At 33.1% G+C, this 6,602-nt stretch overlaps 1 long non-coding RNA gene across 1 annotated transcript; it reads left to right on the top strand.

The window, feature by feature from the left end:
• The first annotated feature begins 387 nt into the window (after positions 1 to 387).
• Positions 388 to 1,601, top strand: LOC106326399. Its single transcript, XR_001267226.1, has 5 exons — positions 388 to 438; positions 658 to 729; positions 832 to 929; positions 1,019 to 1,209; positions 1,309 to 1,601. It is a non-coding gene; the product is annotated as an uncharacterized LOC106326399 (long non-coding RNA).
• Positions 1,602 to 6,602: the final 5,001 nt, after the last annotated feature.

Genomic DNA, 6,602 nt, shown 5'->3' with positions numbered 1-6,602 from the left:
GTGAATCAGAGTCTAGTACTCCTTTGATAAAGAAGACTTCAGAAAAAAAGATTATCTTTATATTTTATTTCACTTAACCTATTGTTGTCTTCTAGCCATTTTTCATTATGCTATTTGTTGTTTTTATTTCCAGATGCATTGTATATGTATTATCTTTTATCAATTTAATTAATAAACTCAGTTGATAAAAAAAAGAAAAAAAAAAGATATATGTTGTGAAAATCTCGGCTTTTAAATGAGTTGTGAAGAATACAAAAACTTTATTAATTGGTATAATCTTGTTTTGATTATTTCCATCACTCGATAAACCAGCACCTCCGGTTCTTTAGGCTTGGGGGTTACGAATAAGACACTTATAAAACCAAAGCCCTCATCTCCAAAAAAGGCATATCATTCGATCCGATTCGAGAATGGGTCACCGCAAAGGCTTCGGTGGTGGTGAATCTTCAAATCTTTACGTCTCCAAATTTCTTCTTACTTTTGCTTTTTCTTGCAATCGTTCAATCTAGTTGATTTTACGCCTGATTTGCTAAACTGTTTCGCCCTATTTTGATTGAGTTTTAGATTGTTGATTAGTCCCACTAAACTAACATATATATTTCAGACTTAGCCCTAACTATTAGTCTTATGTAAATCCGATTAACATTCTTTATGCAGGAGGACGCAAATCATATTCAACTGGGACTAAATTTCGATCTTCACCATTGTTTCATAAGAAATCTAAGCCTGGTAAACAAAATTCTTTTTGACTTGAATATAAATCCCTTTTGTTTTTATGAATTTTATAGTATATATATTATGATCTGTAAACAAATGTTAATTTATGTGCAGCCAAAGATGAAAAAGATGAAAAAGCGCCTCCTCCTGCTAAAGTTGTGACGCTTCCTGTTGAATCTAGGCGTGAAAGTTTTTTTCATCCATAGCTGATGGTATAATAAACTTTAATTACAAAGCATTTTTTTTTATATTTGCATTTATATTTATTTTCAATTTAATTTAACATCTTGGAGGAAATTAGGGTTTCATTGGGGAGCTGGAAATGCGATGGGACACAGATTCGTTGAAGCCATTTTTGGTCCTAGAACCATCAAAACAGAAGTTGTTTTACCAGAGAAAGTTGAAGTAGCTGCTGTCTCTGCCATTGATGATAACGATAAATTCAAGGATTACACTGAATCATGTAGCATAAGCTATAAAGCATTTGAAGAAGTAAGGCCTACATTTTGATGATTGTTCTTAATTTCAATAATCATTTGCAAAATTCTGTGAATGTTTTTTTTGTTTAAATTGTTTTTCTATGATTCGCAGTGCTTGAATGCGGAAGGAAATAAACTAAGCAAATGTCACATCTTCATGGATTCGCTGTTCGAGTGCAGGAAGAATTCTAGTTCCTTCAACTTCTACGTTCTTGGAATTTTATAGTTTTTCCTTTTTCTGGTTTGTGTGACCCAATAAATCAAGATTTTAAAACTCTTGTGGTAGTTTTCTTTGTTGATTTAACCACCAAGTCTAAGAATTATCGTATGTCTTGGATAAAATAAAGTCATTTAGCTTTGTGTTTGGCTAGAACTGAAGACCATTGTGTTTGGTTTCATTATTTAACCTGGAAACAGTTTATTCGGATATTGACAACTCACTGAAATTATTGATTTCAAGCATTTTAACAAATATCTTCACTAATCATCCTAGATCTATTTAACTCATGGATTCAAAAAGAGTCTACTCTCAAATCTCCATGAAAAACCTTAATTCCACGTGAGATTCAAAATTAATCATGTTAATGATCAAGAAAATTATAATATAAGATAAATTACTTTTTTAAATTGATAAAAAAATCAAACTTTTTATAAAAAGAGGTAAAGTCTTGAGAGAAAATGAGATAAATTTAGAGCTTTTAGGTCTAAAACTATTTACAGGAAGCCAAAACTCGAATTGGTTTAACCCAATAAACCAAAGTCAAACCGGACTAAGCCGGGTCCACATTTCAAAAATTGCTATTGTCTTCTCCATAGCGACCTGTGCATCTAGGGATGGAAATCAAGGACCTGGACCGCGGGCCTGGCCCGTAAAGGCTTGCTGCGGGCGGGATTGGGCCTCCATCTGGTAAACCCGCAAAATTGCGGGCCTCGCAGGACGGGTCGAAAGCGGGACGGGTCGAAAGCGGGATGGGCCTAACCTGCGAGATTTTGAAGACCCGAACCCTAAGTCCCCATTTTTGCTTTCGCCTAAAACATTGAGACAGAGAGAGAAAGCGATTCGACGTTATGTAGCTCCGGTGATGGTGGTTTCAGGGTCGATGCTGCTTCCGGTCTCCCAAGGGCCTTCGATCTGCACTGGTGGATCTTCTTCGAGTCATCATAAGAAGTTTGAAAACTCACTTTCCACCGAAGAAGAAGATCTAGTTCCCACCTTGGGTTCTTCATAGTTTTGCCTATATGTATTTGTTCACATTATCATACATTTTAGAGTTTTAGGTTTCAATATATCTTTAACTGACTTCTATTATTTTTATTTGCAGAAGATGAAGTTGATGGTGAAAAAGAGAAATTTTCATCTTTTTGTCGCTTGTTGGTGCTAAAGATGAAGAACAAGAAGTGTGATTGGTGTTTTCTTTTTATTTATTTTTGGGATTAGTATCTTTGATTTGGTGTTGGCTTTATTTAATTTTGGATTCAGAAAACTAAAGCATTTGTTATGAACTTATGAGTTATAATATTTGGATTCAGCAACTAAAGTATTGTTTATTTTTAAAATGTTTGGAGTCTAACAAAAGTAAATAAACTAGTGTTTTGATCCAACTAAAATCTTCAACTAACAAGTGTATTGTCTTATCCAGTTCAATCCTTGACTAAACTCACTTACTGATACATCATGAAACTGATGAAGCATCCTGAATCCGCGGACCTGACCCGCCGTGACCCACTCGAAGACGAGCCCGCTGCGGTACGGGACGGGACGGGACGGATCAACCTGTTTGACATTCCTATGTGCATCCCGCTCCACCAAGCCGCCAGATGCCTCGTTCGGTTCCCAAGATGCAGAGCTCGCGGCCAAGCAACAACGCTACGTCAAGCCGCTGTGATTGCTCGTCTAAGTTTCAGTCGTCTTCATCCTTCGTCTCCGGCTGAGTTCGTGCATCTCCGTCATGGTGTGACCAATCCGAGACTGCGCCTCCGTCTACTCCAAGCCGCGACCAAACCTCCATGATTCTCCATCTTCGTCAATCTCCGTCACGGCTCCAAGTCGGAGCTCTCCTCAGCTCCACCGCGTGGCCGTGCTGTTCGTCGCCATCGGGATTGCCGTGCTCAAGATCATCATCAGCTCCAATGGCCATTTTTGGTCTTTTTGCATGCCTGGTCCTTTATCTTTTGGATATTTACTATTTTACCCTAGAACGATGAAAATTGAGAAACCTCCTATCGAATCAACCCCTGGACTTTCGATGATGACACTTAACCCAAGAGAGTATTCAAAATTGCAACCTTGTCCCTGAATTCTCGTGTTCTTTCGTTTGGGCTCCATATGTTTCGGAATTGCAAAATATTCTTTCCAATTGACCTCAACCATTCCAACTGTGCACTCCATACCATAATGCACATAAATGAACAAATATATGCAATGTAGACACCTAAATGCAATATAAAGTGATTAAAACTTAAAAGGAACTAAATGAGATGCTAAATATCATTAAAAACCTTAACATATATATCAGTAACATATTTATTAATATAAATTATATAAACAACACTAATATTTTTACAAATATTATTATTATTATTAAATAATATAAATTATGTTTACATATAAACTTTAATAGAATCATATAAAAATATATGTAAATGTTATATAAAATATAAGTAAAATATTATTTTTCAAAATTGAGATTTTGTATTAACAATTTATTTTAGTAAATTATGATTGATTATGGTGAAAATGTTGATGATAATATCAACAATATTGCTATACAATTAATTTTATAAAATTATCTTTAATAACTATTAATGCAGTTGAATTAGTTAAAAAATTAATGTGATTCGGGCGCCTTTGAAGTTGCATGTTTTCAGCTTCCCTCCGAAATTCCTAAAGAATTCGTTCATGACAAACGATGTTCGCTCATAGAGAGACGTCGAGGAGGGTTTGAGGTGAGGAGGGTTCGAGGTGAGGAGTGTTTGATTCTGGCAGATGAGGATGATAAACAACAGAACTGAATCTGAATCTGAATCTGAATCTGAATCATCATTGCCATCGGTGTGTGTGTTTTTTTTCCCGGTGAGCTCTTTTCCTCTACTTTGAAAGCATTAATAAGAAGAAGATAGATTTCTTCAATTATTTGATCTAATTTTTTAGGAAGAGTCAAATTAAAGCAGTGTGTGGTGAGGGTAGCACAATCCGCAGAGGAAACGAACTTATCGTCAATTCCAAGAAGATGGTGTTTTGCAGATGATTCTTAGAAAGAAAATGAAGTTTTTTCAGGCCAAGGGTAGTATAGTACACTAGAGGATTTTGATGGTTTAATGGGAGCGCGAAATATAAGGGCTCATTTGTCTCTTCTTCACTCCGAGATTGAAGTTTTGCTTTGGGCAATAGAGTGTATAAGGAATTTGCGTCAGTTTCGAGTTACGTTTGCAACAGATTGTTTTCAGTTGGTGAAGATGGTTTCAGAATCGGAGGAATGACCAGCCTTTGCAAATTATTTGGAGGACATAAGGACCCTTCAAAAAAGTTTTATCAGCTCAGAGATCATTCATGTACCAAAAACGAAGAATTTAAGGGCAAATAGTCTTGCACGCATTGCCAAGAAGCAATCGTCTTTCGTCATTCACATGGATACAGAATTACCAATTTAGTTTACAGAGTCAAACCAGTCTATAAAAGTTGATGACCAGAAAAAAAAAAAAAACAGTGTGCGGTAGTTTAAGTAACTTGAGCCATATATAAAATTCTCGTATTTTTGTCCGGTATTTTTCTCATCTCTTGTTAGTTAGTGTCTTTCTTTAAAGGTTTTCATTGCTAAATTTCTCATATAATACCATTTGTTATTAGAATCATATACATAGACTAAGAGCCGGGATTACAAAGCTATGGCTTTTTAATTTTACCATTTGTTATAATAGCTATCGCTCTATGACTAGCTTCGTTCGAATCATATACGTACATTAAGAGATACTATTTCAAGTCCCCGTTTTGAGCTAACTTTTTTACTTCACTTTCTCTCGACTGTCCTACTAAATTATAATAATTTTTCTTATTAAAATCAATTTTTACAATGTTCTGGCTCTTAAAACAAAAAAAACAACAACAAATTATATATAAATGTAAAATTACAAAGATTTTTACCAGTTGTATATTTATTTCAATTTTATTTTAAAATAATTAAGCGGTTTGAAATCTCTAGCTTTATACATTTTTCATAGAATTCACAATATGTATTTTTCTTAGAGATTAGTTACTTAATAATGTGGATAAAAATAAATTTTATATTTTATTAGATAATTTATAATTCTTTAATATTATTCCGTTGGTTTTATAAGATGTATGTTTTAGAAAATAATTGTTTAAAGTGGAAAAAGATATGCATTTTTTACTTTTAATGTATTTTTAACTAATAATGATCAACTGTAAAGTTTTAATAAAGTTAATTGCATTTATTAAATTTTTAGTTTTTAAATAATTAATTTTATTTTTTGGGTCAAAAATGATAATTATATTTTGTAAAGAGAAATTCTCTAGAATATCATTTAATAAGTTTTATTAAAAAGTAAAAATGTATTTTTACTCTAAGGTTAACTAATCTAGATTTAGGGTTTAGAGTTAAGGGGTGAAGTTTTGGAGATAGAGTTTCAAATTTTAAAAAGTAAATATTAAAAATTTCAAAATAAAAAAGATTATTTTGATCATTTTCTTTCTTGAATGTTATTTTTATGACAAAAACTTAAAAATGACTATTTGAGAGAATTGCTTTTAAATTTTTTGTTTTTTGTTTCTTTCTCGCAAGCTTTTTCTCTTAAAATTATTGATTAAATTATCACAAACTAAATTATACAAAACCATTTCTAGAAAAGTAATGTGTTAAAATTACTTCGAAGAGACTTTAAATACCCTCTTAGCACCGATGCATAAATGATTTAAACTCGTTCTTATCTCTAGCCTATAAAGATTATGAGTTTCCGTTGATAAAATAAAAAGAGTTTCCGTTTGAAATTTCTTCGATAAAAGAACAAATATCTCTTTTAAATAGAAAACAGAAATTATCTAAAAAATCCGAGGAAATTATGTTATTGGTGCAAAATCAAAACAGCATCAGACTTGCCCACTTCCACAAAAAACATACACGGTTTCGTTGTGACAACACATTAGATTCGCCAATGATGCAAAACTAGATTTTGACCCGCGCTTCGAAAGCGCGGGTTCTTCTTTGGATTATAAACAAAATTTGTGAATTAGTATTTTAGAATTGGCGTACATTATTCTCTTACAAAGTCATTATATCGAAGAAGGGCACTTGTTTAAAATTATATAATTTGTGAATTTGTTTATATAATATTTTGTATGTACACTATTATATAACTCTTTTTAGTCTTAGATATTTCACCGGATCCGAA

Source organism: Brassica oleracea, chromosome C2 (genome assembly GCF_000695525.1).
Source record: "Brassica oleracea var. oleracea cultivar TO1000 chromosome C2, BOL, whole genome shotgun sequence".
NCBI lineage: Eukaryota > Viridiplantae > Streptophyta > Magnoliopsida > Brassicales > Brassicaceae > Brassica > Brassica oleracea.
This window is presented reverse-complemented; position numbering and strand designations above follow the sequence as displayed.